Genomic DNA, 14,527 nt, shown 5'->3' with positions numbered 1-14,527 from the left:
AACCACCTGAACAACAGAGGAGAGAACTTCTGTATGAGTCCTCACAGACCCCCAATTAATAAAAGTAATCTCCTTACCTCTATTGTTTGAATGTCCTGTTGGCATTCTTATTTGCTTATAAAAGTGATTTTTAAACAAAGAAAAGTAGGTTGTGGAATGAGTCTCTTAATGAATTGAATTCTCTGAGTAAAGCCCTTATTGTGCTGCCAAGTTCATCTTTTATCAGTTCTGTTAAATTAATGTCCAGTACATTAACCCCATTTCATATTTGAAATCATCTCTACTTGAGATAATCTATTTTATAATGTATTCCATGATTACTATTTGAATACGAGGTGACAAAGTTCATGAGAGAAATGCATTAAACAATGTTCAGAAAATTATAGGACTGTTTCAAAAATTCTGAAATGGAATGCAATTTTGACTACATTTCCTGGGTTTATTTACCATAGTTTTATTGTTTTACCCCAGACAATTTATAGATATCTGTATACATCAGTTTATTGATTCTCACGCCTTCTGGAAAAGATATTTGTCACAAAGAACTATATCTATAGTGGTCATAGTGTTAGTAACAATGGCTATAAGAAGAAAAAATAGTGTCATTCATTTTCAGAAATATCAAGTCACTGTACACACATAGTGAAAATTAAGGAAAAAGACAGTAGCACATGATTATACCATGTTTTAGATAAATTTATTTACTGGAACAATAATTTTACATGCTTTGGTTTTATTCTGTCATGCTTCAAAGCAACCTTGTCATTGACAAGTTCTAAAACAAAATTAATTTGTTTTAGAACCAGGCTTTTAATTGTAGGATTTAGTTACAATTTATAGAAACTATATTTTGTGTTAAGGACACTGGGTTTTTGTTGTTGTTTTTATTTTTTGGAACTTTGGATATAGCCAAATCAACATCTTTGAGTAACTTGCCTTTAAAGCAACTGATCTATAGGTGCAAATAAATGAGTCACCAATATTTCTAAGGTTAAAAAAATACTTTGATAAGAGAAACTACGGAAAATAGAAGAACAAGTATAAATTTTCTTCTAAATAACAGATTTTTTTCTTAACTGTAAATCCTAGATATATGAAAATGTGTGTTTCTTGGTTTTGTTAACACTGAGGTTTTAAAAACAAAATGAAAGCCTTAGTGGCCATTTGTTTTCGGTTTAGCAATTATTTAGTAGGGCACATGCAATAGAAAAATAATAGAGTATTATTTTGAAGCTAAAATTATGTACATCAGTCACAGATCAAATTTAAAACCTATAAGATTTAAAACAGACACACATGGACACACATGGGCCTATTCCAAATCCCCACGTCAGTACAGTAAACTATCTTTTAGTTTTCCTTTCTTAGGCGCTTTTCTCTGACAGGTGTACATGCTTTCCATTGAACCCCATTCCATTCCAACCTCTTCTCTTTTTGAGATGTAAAAGATGCTACCTCAGGTGGTAATAATGAAAATACCATCAGACACCATCATGTTCTCTTAATGGTGATATTTCACCTATTAGCAAAGAAGAAATAGTACCTTTGTGCACATTTAATGATAATGCAGATGTATTTGTGAATTCTCAAGACTTCTCTCCAGTATTCATTTTAAATCAGTATCCAAACCAGTTTGCATCAAGAACATTAACAAAAGCACCAGAGGGAATTTTGTTCAAACCTACATGGTTTGTGGAACATCTAGATTTGGAAAATAAAGTCCTTCCTTTACATATAGTTGATGAGAATAGCCAACATGGATTATAAGCTTATCCCATTAACCCATTTGTTAAATCTGGGGATAACAAAGCATGCCTCATCCAACTTTTCTCAGAGCGCATAACAGAACACAAGTTAGTGTTGCATGCAAAGGAGACACTGTGATCAGATATTCTTGGGAAATACAGAGTTAAACAAGCTGAACAGGCTTCTTTAGGTGTGGACAACTTTCAGAAGCTTTAACTTTCTGAGATGCTTGTAAATCACCAATGGTTAACACTTCATGTGGTGTTTTCCAAACCTTTTATTCCACAACTAATCCCAGGACGAGAGTTTCACTGAACACACTTTGGGATTTGCTGTAATTTTCAACTGTTCTGCCAAAATACCATTGCTTGCCAGCACATATCTACAAGCTAAAAATAGATTATTCTAAAGACATGAACTTCCAATTTATTTTGATAAATTCTTAAAAATTACATTTCCCTTTATTTGATGGTTTTTTAGAAAAGCATTTTATTAATTTTTTTTATTTTTCAATTACAGTTGATATACAATATTATATAACTTCAGGAGTAAAACATAGTGATTAGACATTTATATACCTTACAAATTATCTCCCCTCTAAATCTAGCATTTATCTAACAAATGGCTTTATTTTTAATTTTTTTCATTAAAATTATTGGTGTCACAGTGGTTAATACGAACATATAGGTTTCAAGAGTGGGTTTCTATGTAAGATATATTGCTCTGTGTGCCCACCACCCAAAGTCATATCTCTTCTCATCAACATATATTAAGACCCCCTTCAATCCCTAACCCCTTCTCTCTGGCAATCACCACACCAATATTTGTGTTCAGCAGTTTCAGTTTTATATCCCACATATAAGGGAAATCATATGGTTCCTAGCTTTTTTGACTGACTTATTTCACTTAGCATAATATTCTCAAGGTCCATCCATGTTGCAAATTGCACTATTTCATCCTTTCTTATGGCTGAGTAGTATTCCACTGTGTACATGTATCACATCTTCTTTATCCAGTCCTCTATCGCAGGACACTGGTTTTTCCATATCACTGTCTTGGAACCCCAGGACACTGTCTTGGCCACCATGAATAATACTGCAATGAACATAAGGGTGCATATATCTTTGCAAATACATGTTTTTGAGTTTTTTGGGTATAAACCCAAGAGAGATTGCTGGGTTATATGGTAGTTCTATTCTTGATTTTGTTAGGAATCACCAGATTGCTTTCCATAGTGGTTGAACCAGTCTACATTCCCACCAGTAGTGAATGAGGGTTCCCTTTTCTACATAAACTCTCCAACAGTTGTTATTGCTTGTCTTGTTGATAATAGCCACTCTAACATGTGTGAGGTGGTATCTCATTGTAGTTTTGATTTGCATTTCCCTAACTGCTAGTGAGAATGAACAATTTTTCATGTATCTATTGGCGCTTCATATGTCTTCTTGGGAAAGGTGTCTGTTCAGGTCCTCTGCCCACTTTTTGATTGTTTGTTTGGTGTTGAGTTTTATGAGTTCTTTCTATATTTTGGAAATTAAACTTTGTCAGAGCTGCTGTTTACAAATATCATCTCCCATCTGGTTGGCTGCCTCTTTGTCTTGTTGTCAGTTTCTTTTGCTGTGCAGAAGCTTTTTAGTTTGATATAGTCCCGTTCATTTATTTTTGCCTTTACTTCCATTGTGTTTAGGGTCAAGTTCATAAAATGTTCTCTAAGATCAAGGTCCATAAGTTTGGTACCTATTTTTTCTTCTCTGTAACTTATTGTTTCAGGCCTCACATTTAGGTCTTTAATCCATTTTGAGTTTTTTGGTTTTTTTTACATGGGGACAAATTGTAATTCAATTTCATTCTTTTGGATGTGGCTTTGCAGTCTTCCCAGCACCATTTATTGAAGAGACTATCTTTACTCCCTTGTGTGTTTCTGGCTCCTCTGTCGAAAATTATCTGCACATAGACATGTGCTTTTATATATGCGTTCTCAATTCTGTTCCACTGATCTGTGTGTCTATTTCTGTGCCAATACCTCTAGCTTCATTCTTTTTCTCAGGATTGCTTTGGTTATTGGGGGACTTCTGTGGTTACATACAAATCTGATGATTTCTCATTCTATTTCTCTAAAAAATTACATTGGTATTTCGATGGGTTGCATAAAATCTGTGTATTACCTTGGGTAATATGGCCGTTTTAATTATGTTGATGCTTCCAATCTATGAACACAGGATATTTTTCCATTATGTTGTGTCTTTTTCAATCTCCTTTAATAATGCTTTGTAATCTTTAGGATATAGGTCTTTCCTGTTCTTTGTTAAGTTTATTCCTAGCTGTTTTATTCTTTTGTATGCAATTGCAAAAGGAATTTTTTTTTCCTTTTCCTGAAGTTTTGTTGTTAGTATACAGGAAGGCAATGGATTTTTGTACATTGAATTTGTATCCTGCAAGTTTACTGTATTTGTTTATTGTTTCTAATGGTATTTTTGGTGGAGTCTTTAGGGTTTTTATATACAGAGTCATGTCATCCACAAAAAGTGGCAGTTTTACTTCTTTCCCTATTTAGATGCCTTTTATTTCCTTGTCTTCCCTTATTGCTCTGGCTAGGACTTCCAGAACTATGTTTAATAAGAGTGGTGAGAGTGGGCATCCTTGTCTTGTTCCTGATCTTAGAGGAAAAGCTTTCAGTTTTTCCCCATTGAGTATGATGTTAGCTGAGGGTTTATCATATATGGCCTTTATTATGTTAAGGTACTTTCCTTCTATTCTTATTTTATTGAGTGTTTTAATCATAAATGGATGCTGTATCGTATCAAATGCTTTCTACACCTATTGAAAAGATCATATGATTTTTATCCTTTCTTTTGTTAATGTGGTGTATTACATTGATTGATTTATGTATGTTGAACCACCCTTGTGCCCCTGGAATAAACCCCACCTGATCCTGATGTATTATTTTTTTGATGTATGTATTTGATTCGCTAGTGTTTTCTTTAGGATTTCTGCCTTTGTATTCATCAGAGATATTGGTCTGTAGTTTTCTTTTATTGTGTTATCCTTGCCAGGTTTTGTTATCAGGGTTATATAGGCCTCAGAAAATATGTTAAGAAGTATTGCCTCCTCTTCAATTTCTTGTAAGAATTTGAGGATAAGTTTTAAACTGTATTTGAATGTTTGGTAGAATTCACTGGTGAAGCCATCTGGTCCTGGATTTTTTTTTCAGAGGTTTTTGATGGTTGTTTCAATTTCCTCATCCTTAATAAGTCTATTTAGATTTTTCAATTCTTCATGATTTAGTCTAGGAAAATTATATATTTCTAGGAATGTATCCACTTTATCTAAGTTGTTGAATTTAGTGGCATATTGTCTTTCATAATATTCTAGTATGATCCTTTGTATACCTGTAATGTCTGTGGTGACTTACCCTCTCTCATTTCTGATTTTGTTTATATGGGTCTTTTCCCTTTTTTCCTTAGTGAATCTAACCAGGGGTTTGTCGATTTTATTAATCTATTCAAAGAACCAGCTCTTTGTTTTATTAATTTTTGGTGCAGTCTTTTGTTCTCTATTTCATTCAATTCTGCTCTAATTTTTATGATTTCCTTTCTTCTGCTGACTTTGGGTTGCTTTTGTTCTTCTTTTTCTAGTTCTTTAAGATGTGATGTTAGGTTCTTTACTTGGGATTTCTCTTGTTTCTTGAGATAGGCCTGTAATGTTATAAACTTTCCTCTTATTACTGCTTTTGCTGCATCCCAGAAGCTTTGGTATGTTGTACTGTCATTCTCATTTATCTCTGTATATACTTTGATCTCTTTTATTTCTTCTTTGACCCAGTCATTTTTTAGTAGCATGTTGCTTCATCTCCATATGTTTGTGGGTTTCTTTACTTCCTTTTTGCAGTTGATTTCTCATTTCAAGGCATCATGCTCAGAGAATAAGGTTGGTATAATTTCAATCTTCTTGAATTTGTTGATTTTAGTTCTGTGACCCAACCTATGGTCTATCCTTGAGAATGTTCCATGTGCACTAGAGAAGAATGTATAATCTGATGTTCTGGGATGAAAGGCTCTGTAAATGTCAATTATGTCCATTTGGTCTAGCATTTCATTTAAGGCCAGTATTTCTTTTTTTTTTTTTTACATATATCTTTATTGATTTCAGAGAGAAGGAAGGAGAGAGAGAGAGAGGGAGATAGAAACATCAGCGATGAGAGAATCATTGATCGAGCCCTCAACCCGGGCATGTGCCCTGCCCGGGAATCGAACCCAGACGACCTGGATCCTAGGTCGACGCTCAAACGCTGAGCCACGCCTGGCCGGGCTCTAGGGCCAATATTTCTTTATGGTTTTCTGTTTGGTTGATCTGTCTAGAGTTGTCAATGGAGTATTAAGCTCCCCAAGTATGATTGTGTTTTGATCTGTTTCTCCCTTTAGTTCTGTGATTAGTTGCTTTATATATTTGGGTGTTCCCTGGTTGAGTGTATGTATACTAAGAAGTGTATGCTTTCTTGATATAGCATCATTTTTATCATTATAAAGTTTCCATCTTTGTCTCTTATTATCTTTGTTGTCTCGAAATCTATTTTGTCAGATATAAGTATGGCTATTTTTTGGTGGATGTCATTTTGTTGAAGAATCGTTTTCCACCGTTTTACTTTGAATCTACCTTTGTCTTTGCAGCTTAGATGTGCATCTTGTAGGCAGCATATGGTTGGGTTTTGTTTTTGAATCCACTCTGCTATTCTGTGCCTCTTTATTGTTGAATTCAGACTATTTATATTTAGGGTAATTGTTGATGTATGAGAATTTCCTATAGCCATTTTATCTTTTGTTTTCTGGTAGCTCTGTGCCTCCATTGGTTCTTTTCCTTTGTACTTATGTCTGTTGTTCTTGTTTGGTGGTGTTTCATACTTCTTTCCTCTGTGTTTTCTTTTTTTAAGCTTTGTGTCCTGGTTTGGGAATTTTTGTGCATCATTATCATTAGGTTTATAAAAAATAAAGTTGCATATACAATAGATTTTTTTTCTTTCAAGTGCAACTGATGTTCATCCTCCTTTGGCAGTTCAGACCTTTTGCCCTCTTCCTTTGTTTTTGTTGTCACAAATTATCCCTGTTTATGCTGTAAGGTTTTGGTGATCTTACTCGTAGTGTTGTGACCTTTGTTCTTTGTTTCAGATAGAATAACTGCCTTCAATATTTCCTGCAACAGATATTTTCTGGTGATAAAGTCTCTCAGCTGCTGTATGTCTGGGAATGTCTTTATTTCTCCCTCATATTTAAAGGATAATTTTGCTGTATATATTATTTGTGGCTGGTAATTTCTCTCTTTCAGATGTTTGAATGTTTGGTTCCACTCACTTCTGGATTGTAGAGTTTCTGCTGAGAAGTTGGATGAAATTCTTTGTAGGTCACTTCTTTCTTTTTCCTGGCTGCTTTGAGAATTTTTTTTTTGTCATTAATTTTTGATCGTTTTAATAAAATGTGCTTTGGAGAGAACTTATTTGGACTGAGGCAACTAGGTGTTCTGTTTGCTTCTTGGATTCAAGGATGTAGTTCTTTTCATAGTTTTGGGAAGTTCTCATCTAGTGTTTGTTTGAATAGATGTTCAGTTCCCTTCTCCTTCTCTTCTTCTTCTGGAATGCCTATTATTCTAATATTGTTTTTTTCTTCGGTGTCAGATAATTCTCATAGAGCTCTCTCATTTTTCTTTATCTTCAGGTCTCTCTTTTTCCCTCTGCATCATTTCTAGGTTCTTATCTTTGATATCACTTATTCTTTCCTCCATCTGGCTGGCTCTGTTTTCTATGCTCAGTAGCTCACTCCTTATCTCCTAATTGCATGCTTCATTTCCAGAATTTCTGATTGGTTCTTTTTTAGTTTCAATCTTTTTGGTAAAGTACACATTTTGTTTATTATTTGTTTTCCGAGTACACTGAATTTCCTGTCTGTATTTTCTTGCATCTTGTTGAGTATTTTCAGAACTGCAATCTTGAAATCTCTGTGATTTATATTACATATTTCCATGTGTTCAAGCTTATTTTCTGGGGATTTTTTCATTTTCTTCTTGATCATTCTCATTACTGAGGTTATCCGTGGTATTTGCTATTCTCCTTTGCCTAGGCATAAATTTCCCTTTTATAGCCCAGTCCTCTCAAGAGGTCTTTCTACTATTTTCCAGTAGATGGCACTGAATCACAAGATTGTTTTATCTCTTTGATCTCCCAGACTTGACCCTCAGGGCTGTTGTAAGACAGTACTATCACTTTGCTTAGACATGGGGCTTGTTTTGCCCTCATCTTAATGGCGACCAGGACCTTGGACCTCCATGGGGTCTAGCCCCAAGCACCAAACCTGGCATCAGGCACAGAGGGAAACAGTTGTTCCACTGCAAGGGCTCTTGCTTTACAGATAAAATGTTCCTTGGCCCGACACTGAGGGCAACGGAGATGTGTTTTAAATGTCCAAGGGACTAGAGGGCTCTGTGGTTTCATTTCTGTCAGAAACACCCCCGTCTGATGGTGAACAGCGATGCAGCACAACCGCACACTCTGTCAGGTGTCTGCTGCCTTAGTCACTATTCTGTCTGCTGGCGCTGCTGGACTGGCACTCTGCAGCTCTCTGCTTCTAACTGCTGAAGGAAGTGCTTGCTACTGCTGGCTTCCTCCCTCTCCCGGCTGGGCCTTGAACTCTGGGCTACAGTGCTGCTTCTGAGCTCCCCTCCCTTCCTGTCTCCCCGCTTATTCCCAGTTGCGCACCTTTAGATGTTTCAATGCTCAGGTCTCTCAGTTGAGTAGAGAATTCTTCGTTGAATTATAGTTGGGTAATTTTTGGGAATTTCAGGGGGAGAGTCCAAGGTTATCTCTCATGTCATCATTGCAATGACATCACTTGACAGATGGCTTTTTAAATAAAGGTCATGTGACTATCTTGGCCAGTTTATCCAAGTTCTTGTAAAATAACTTGGATAATAAACCTGGAAATTTTCAAATCTTGGAAAATAAACCTGTTTAATAGGGTTTTTTTTGTATTTTCTATTTCTATATTTTGTTTTATTTAAGTGATATTTTCTCTAAAATGATTATATAATCACCTCTAAAGCTATATATTTTTTTTTCCTTCCTTTTTTGCACTTGACCATTTTGCTTTATTTCTCTTCCATGTACTTCAGTGGAGTAGCATAAAGTGAATAAAAAATTCTAAAATTTGATATTTTTCATTTTTAAAGTGTATTCCAACAGAAACTAAACTGTGTACATGCTAATCTGAAAAACCAAACAAAGCATGAGTTAAAATTTCTGCCATCCAGGCACAGGAATATATCCCCCAAAACCAAATAATTCTTGTGTTTCAAATAAAGCTATACTAATGCAAATTCCCAGTAGTTATATCTCTGCCTGAGTTTCATAGTGATGAAACCAGCCCTCTTTTCTCTCTTCTGCAGTATTTGGCAAAACTGGGATATACCAGTTCTTAGTTTTTGCAATTGTCCTTGAAAGCCTTTGTTTGGTCGACTTGCAGTTATTTATCTTTTAACATCAGGTAATTTGTTTTTATTAAAAATCTATTATAGAATTCAAATCCTATTGCTCTTCCCTATGACAGAATATTGTGACAGCTCTGATTATGTTGGAAAGACTTATGGTCCCAGTCTCAGCACAGGGTAGTCATGGACTATACTATACTGCTCCCATTTGCTGCTGGAAGCCAGCCCGTAAGTCAGCGAACAGCACAGTCATTAGGAACTGGCTATAAGCTCTTATTCAAACATCTACTTCTAGCTTTATTCCCCACTTGCTAAAGCAGATTTAGAAAACATTTATAAGATATATATTTAGTAACTCTTACAGGAATAGAACTTAAAAAAATTATAGCACTCTTTTGAATTTTATTCAACCATTTTAGCATCATCACAGAATTTTACTGGTTGAAAAGTCTTAGAGATCATCTAGTTCAGGGTTCTCAGGCTTTAATGTGCATCAGCGTCACCTGAAGAGACATTAAAACCCAGATTGCTCTTCCCATCCCAGAAGTTCTGAAGCAGCAGATCTAGGGTAGAGGCCAAGAATTTGCATTTTTAACAGTTTCTAGGTGAGGCTGATGTTGCTAATCCCAGATCTACCATATTGAGAACCTCTATGGTAGAAGCCCTTTCTTCCAGCCTCTCTGGAGAACCTGAGCATTCCTGGAGCTGGCCTTCAACCCAATCCCACAGAGCTGTCAGAGAAGGGAAGAAATTGTGATTTCTCCAGACCTCAGAGAAGCATAAGGGATGATGGATTGGTGGTCCTCCTTGCTTATCAGAGACATTCATCAGGGAAGACTAACTTAGTAACACAGGTCCTTAAAATCATCTGGCTTCTCTGCCCATTGGGAACCATTTTGGAGAACCACTGATCTCATTCAACCTTCTCATTTTACAGAAGGTAATGGAAGCTCAGGAAAGGCAAGATGGCATGCTCAGTTAGCTGCTGATTTGGAAGAGAACCCATGTGCCAGACTTTCACTGATTTCACATTCCCTCCTCCATCACTAGTTACCTAGATTCTGCCTATAAATGCACAGCCAATCTTTTCTCAATAGTTACCAGTATTGCAATGAAAGTTTTATACAAATGTTCCTCTTTGCTGATTGAGTAAATTGATTTCTTCAGTCAGTGACTTTCTACTCTTTCTCCCTAAATGGGGAAAATTCTGACACAACCTTGCTTTTTGTTCTTGGTGATATTAAACTTTATGTTCTTTAACCTATGTTCAGTTTTATTAATGGAAAGTTCCCAATCTATACAACAACTTTTTATATTTTTTTGGCTTACAGGTCCTTTAGCCAGTGGTCCTTACTGTTAGCTTAATTTTTTTAGAACAACCTATAACCAATATATTTTGTAAACACAGAAGAATTTTACTTTTTTCTGAGCATTCTAGTGATTTTTTTTGTTGTTGTTTTCTCTTTAATATAGTTATCTTCTTCTTTCTACAGTCATATTTTCTCTAATAATTTGGACCATTTGTTTTTTTCTAATGGCAGAGTTCCCTTCTGGGAACTGAGGCTGTAGAAAATCTAACATGAGTGTGATAGCTGTGAAAAATACCTCTGTACTCTTTTTTTATTTATTATTTTATTTTAGAGGGAGAGCAAGAGAGAAACATCAATGTGAGAGAGCGAAGCATTGATCAGCTACCTTCTGCACTCCCCCTACAGGGAATCGAACGGCAACCTTTTGGTGCACAGGACAATGCCCAACCAACTGAGCCACACTGGCCACAGCACCTCTGTACTCTTTACAATGAAGGCACCATTATAGATTTTAACCCAGGGCTGCATATGGACACCCACTTAAAGATGTGTTTGACATGACCAGAAATGGTATTTTCTTCTCCCTATAGTCTAAATGGTAAATCTGAGCCTTAGTATGAATTCAAGAAAGGAGATATTCAAAAGCTTAATTGCACACCAACAATAAATGGGTTGATTTATGCTGGTACTTGGGGAAAAATAATGCATGACCCAAATGTAGTATTGTTTTGTGTGAAGAATAGCATATCTTCTGACTTTCTTCTACAAGAGCTGTTCTGGTAATAAATTTTATGAAGCAAACAAGCCATTATGCATAACAATAAAATTCAATAACAGCTTGCCCATGGATGGATAAAACCAAGATATTATGCATAACATTTGTTACAAGCACATTTTAATAACCAACGTGGTTATTGAGATGGCAGGGGAAAAGCACATATATTTTGTTCTTTATAAGTGATCAATTGAACTGGTTGGACTTATGAAAAGTTTCTTAAGTTTCAATGGTAAAATTAATATCTATAAAAAATATACATATTCAGGAGTACAATAACCCCAAAGTAAATAAGAGACTTTCATCTTCTCTGAGATTTTCAGAGAGCTGAAATCTTATAAACTAATACAACCCTTATAATTAATTTATATCATTATAACTTATAAAAATTCACAGCTCAGTCTTCACAGGTGGATGCAACAATAGATACAAGGTGGCCCTTCGTAATACGTTTTCATAATTTCTTTTGTAACAGAGAACAATTTATATCTTAAAAGATGATGGCTTTGTTTTTATTACTCAAAATTTAATAGTTAATTTTTGGTCAGTCAGTAGTTTAGATTTCCCTTTAATAAAATAAATGAAAGTGCCTTGGTCGGTGTGGCTAAGTTGGTTGAGCATTGTCTCATGCACCAGAAAGAGGCCAGTTCAATCCCTGGTCAGGGCAAATGATCCTCAGTACGGGGTGTTCAAGAGGAAGCCAATGGATGTTTCTTTTTCATTGATGTTTCTCTCTCTCTCTCCCTCTCCCTTCTCTCTCTGAAATCAATAAAAACATATTTAAAATAAATGAAAGTATTTTATGGCCTGCTGACTATCAATTGGTGTTGTTTCTTAAGCTGCAAAGCTATTAAGGCTATCTCCATAATCTTGCAAAAGGGTATGAACATTTAGTTGCCTTCATAGCAACAGCTTACAAGGAAATTGCTCAAGAGACACTCTATACTATATGAACACATGTATGCCATTCACACATATACATAAATTTTTCCACCTTCCTTCTCTACCATCACAGCCCAGCTCAAAATTTACCTGTGTAATTTGCTCTGGACATTTAGAACATACCAGACATCCTGATGTTCCCGTAATTTTGAGGTTAGGCTTTTTCAGCTCTAAATGCCTGCTTACTTGATCTACCATTTACTCAAGATTGAGCTATCAATTATTTTATGAAGCTTCCCTGACACCCCTCTTCTTCTGGCATTGAGTTAACCATTTCCCCAATGTTCCCACAACCCAATGAGCCCACCCCCTACTGGTTGGTACCCACTGGCTCATAATTTATCTGTCTGTGCCAGCCTAGTGGCTCCACACCCACAAGACACTGTCTCTCACCTTCACATTTGTGATCATTGCTATTCCCAGTGGTTGAGAAACCTTTTCTCTCCCTTTCCCACCTTCCCAGTCAATTCCTAATATTCCTTTCAGATATGGCTCCTAAGTGGTTTGGTTGCCTAAGGCTTCATATGGGCTATAGGCTCCACTTTCTTATAGCAGGGCTTTCAGGGATAGAAATCAACAGTTGATCAATTCGACTGGAAGCTCCTCAAGGCAAGAGGTTCTTACCTTGTCTCCAGCTTCATCCCTGGGGCCTGGTTATTTGTGAAAATAGCTAATGAACAGAGTTAAGGCTCCCTAGGGCAGACCATACTTTGTCATTCAGCCTTTTATTTTTCTTCTGCCCTTGATAGCACCTATTTTCCCTGCAGGGACTCAACAAGTGTTGGGAAGTAACTTAGTAAATTAGCCATGGGCAGAGAAAGCCTGTGCTGTGTGTTCCCATAACTCTAAACTAAAACAATATCAACTGCTGTGTTGTGGCACCAGCTTATTTCTTTAAAAAAAAAAGTATAGTCTTTTTTTCATCACAGGAGTGCTCCCAATCACTTGTTTAAACTGGATGATGGAATAAAAAATACAGAAATATCAACAAATTCACCTAACTAATGTGCCATGACAATAAGCAATTGGTAAGAGTAGCACTATTGTATGTAAGTAAGAAAATAGCAGAAAACTCAATAAAAAGATAGATTTTCAGGTTATTAAATGGAGGACTAGACAGAAAAGGAAATGAGATGTGTAGGCTTGTGGTAACACAGCATTTGTCTACATATAACTTAGATGAAATCTCATTTAAAGTTGGTGTGTTTCCATAATATTGACCTATAAGTTAAAAGCTATTTTTCCCCTCAACTCTGGACTTGACTATTTTATCCGTAAATTTAAAACTAAAAGAGAGATGCTTTGCTTTGGAGAGCCTTCTTATAGTTTGCCAACCAGAATTGTTTATTTCTTTCTCCTCTTCCAAGTGGCCCGTATTTCCTCAGTGCTGATCTCATTGATAATCCTTGCACAATCTGACCTGGGTCTCCTGCAAAATCTATCTCTTTTTTCAATGTACTTCTAGAACACTCTCACAGATGTCTACATGTGCTCATAGATACAATGATGTACAGGGTTTGTGACATCTGACTAGAGTCTCACTTTTGACTCTTTGTCCAATGGTTCTGGGAGCCACAAACCATCTAAATGTCCAAGTGGACAGATACCCTGTGAAGTTCCACTACAGTAAGGTTGCACAAAGGGAGAGCCTGCTCCCTGTTCACTGATATCACCCCCTGTAACCTGGTTCAAAGCAGCATTGCCTGTACCCAGAAGCACATGAGCCCATCCTTTTGCTCTCTCCCATGCTGTTGGCTACATGGGCTTTGTCCTAGTCCACAAGGCTGGACTGCAAATGTAAGCTCCATAGTCCAACTCCATCTATTCCACCACAGCCCAAGGATAAAAATATAAAATCCCTCATTCACTGCCACCTTATCTTTCAGCTCCCAAGTAACATCAAACCTAGAGATTAAGCCCTCTGTTTAGCCATGTCCCCACTCAATTCGAGCCATACAAATTCTAGGAATGTCGGGGGACTTTTGATCCAGGATGTCCAGGGTATCTCTGGGTCTTCATCTTTAAATGCTGTCATTGTTGAGTTTAATATCCTGGAGTATTCACAACCAGTCAGAAAGATTGTCCAGTGTCCCTTTCATCTTATGGGAATCTGTCTGGGCAGCTGAAGGAAAACTATAAGGGCTGGTGCCAATTGACATGACTGACACATCAGGGGTTATTCAAGAATCCTAAGAACCATATCACCTAAGTTCCAGGCTTTTGCCAATCAGCATGGTGTGGGAGACTGTAAAGTATGGGATGTAAAAAAAAAGAGGGGTTTGGA

At 36.4% G+C, this 14,527-nt stretch overlaps 1 protein-coding gene across 1 annotated transcript in view; it reads left to right on the top strand.

Moving 5' to 3' along the window:
* POU6F2 (POU class 6 homeobox 2) overlaps window positions 1-14,527 on the top strand; it is a 540,059-nt gene that overhangs the window by 471,852 nt on the left and 53,680 nt on the right. The gene's annotated exons all lie outside the window — the stretch shown is intronic.

This window comes from Miniopterus natalensis, chromosome 10, assembly GCF_054644295.1.
Source record: "Miniopterus natalensis isolate mMinNat1 chromosome 10, mMinNat1.hap1, whole genome shotgun sequence".
NCBI classification, from domain to species: Eukaryota; Metazoa; Chordata; class Mammalia; order Chiroptera; family Miniopteridae; genus Miniopterus; species Miniopterus natalensis.
Note: the sequence above shows the minus strand (reverse complement) of the source record. Positions and strands in the feature narration are given on the sequence as shown.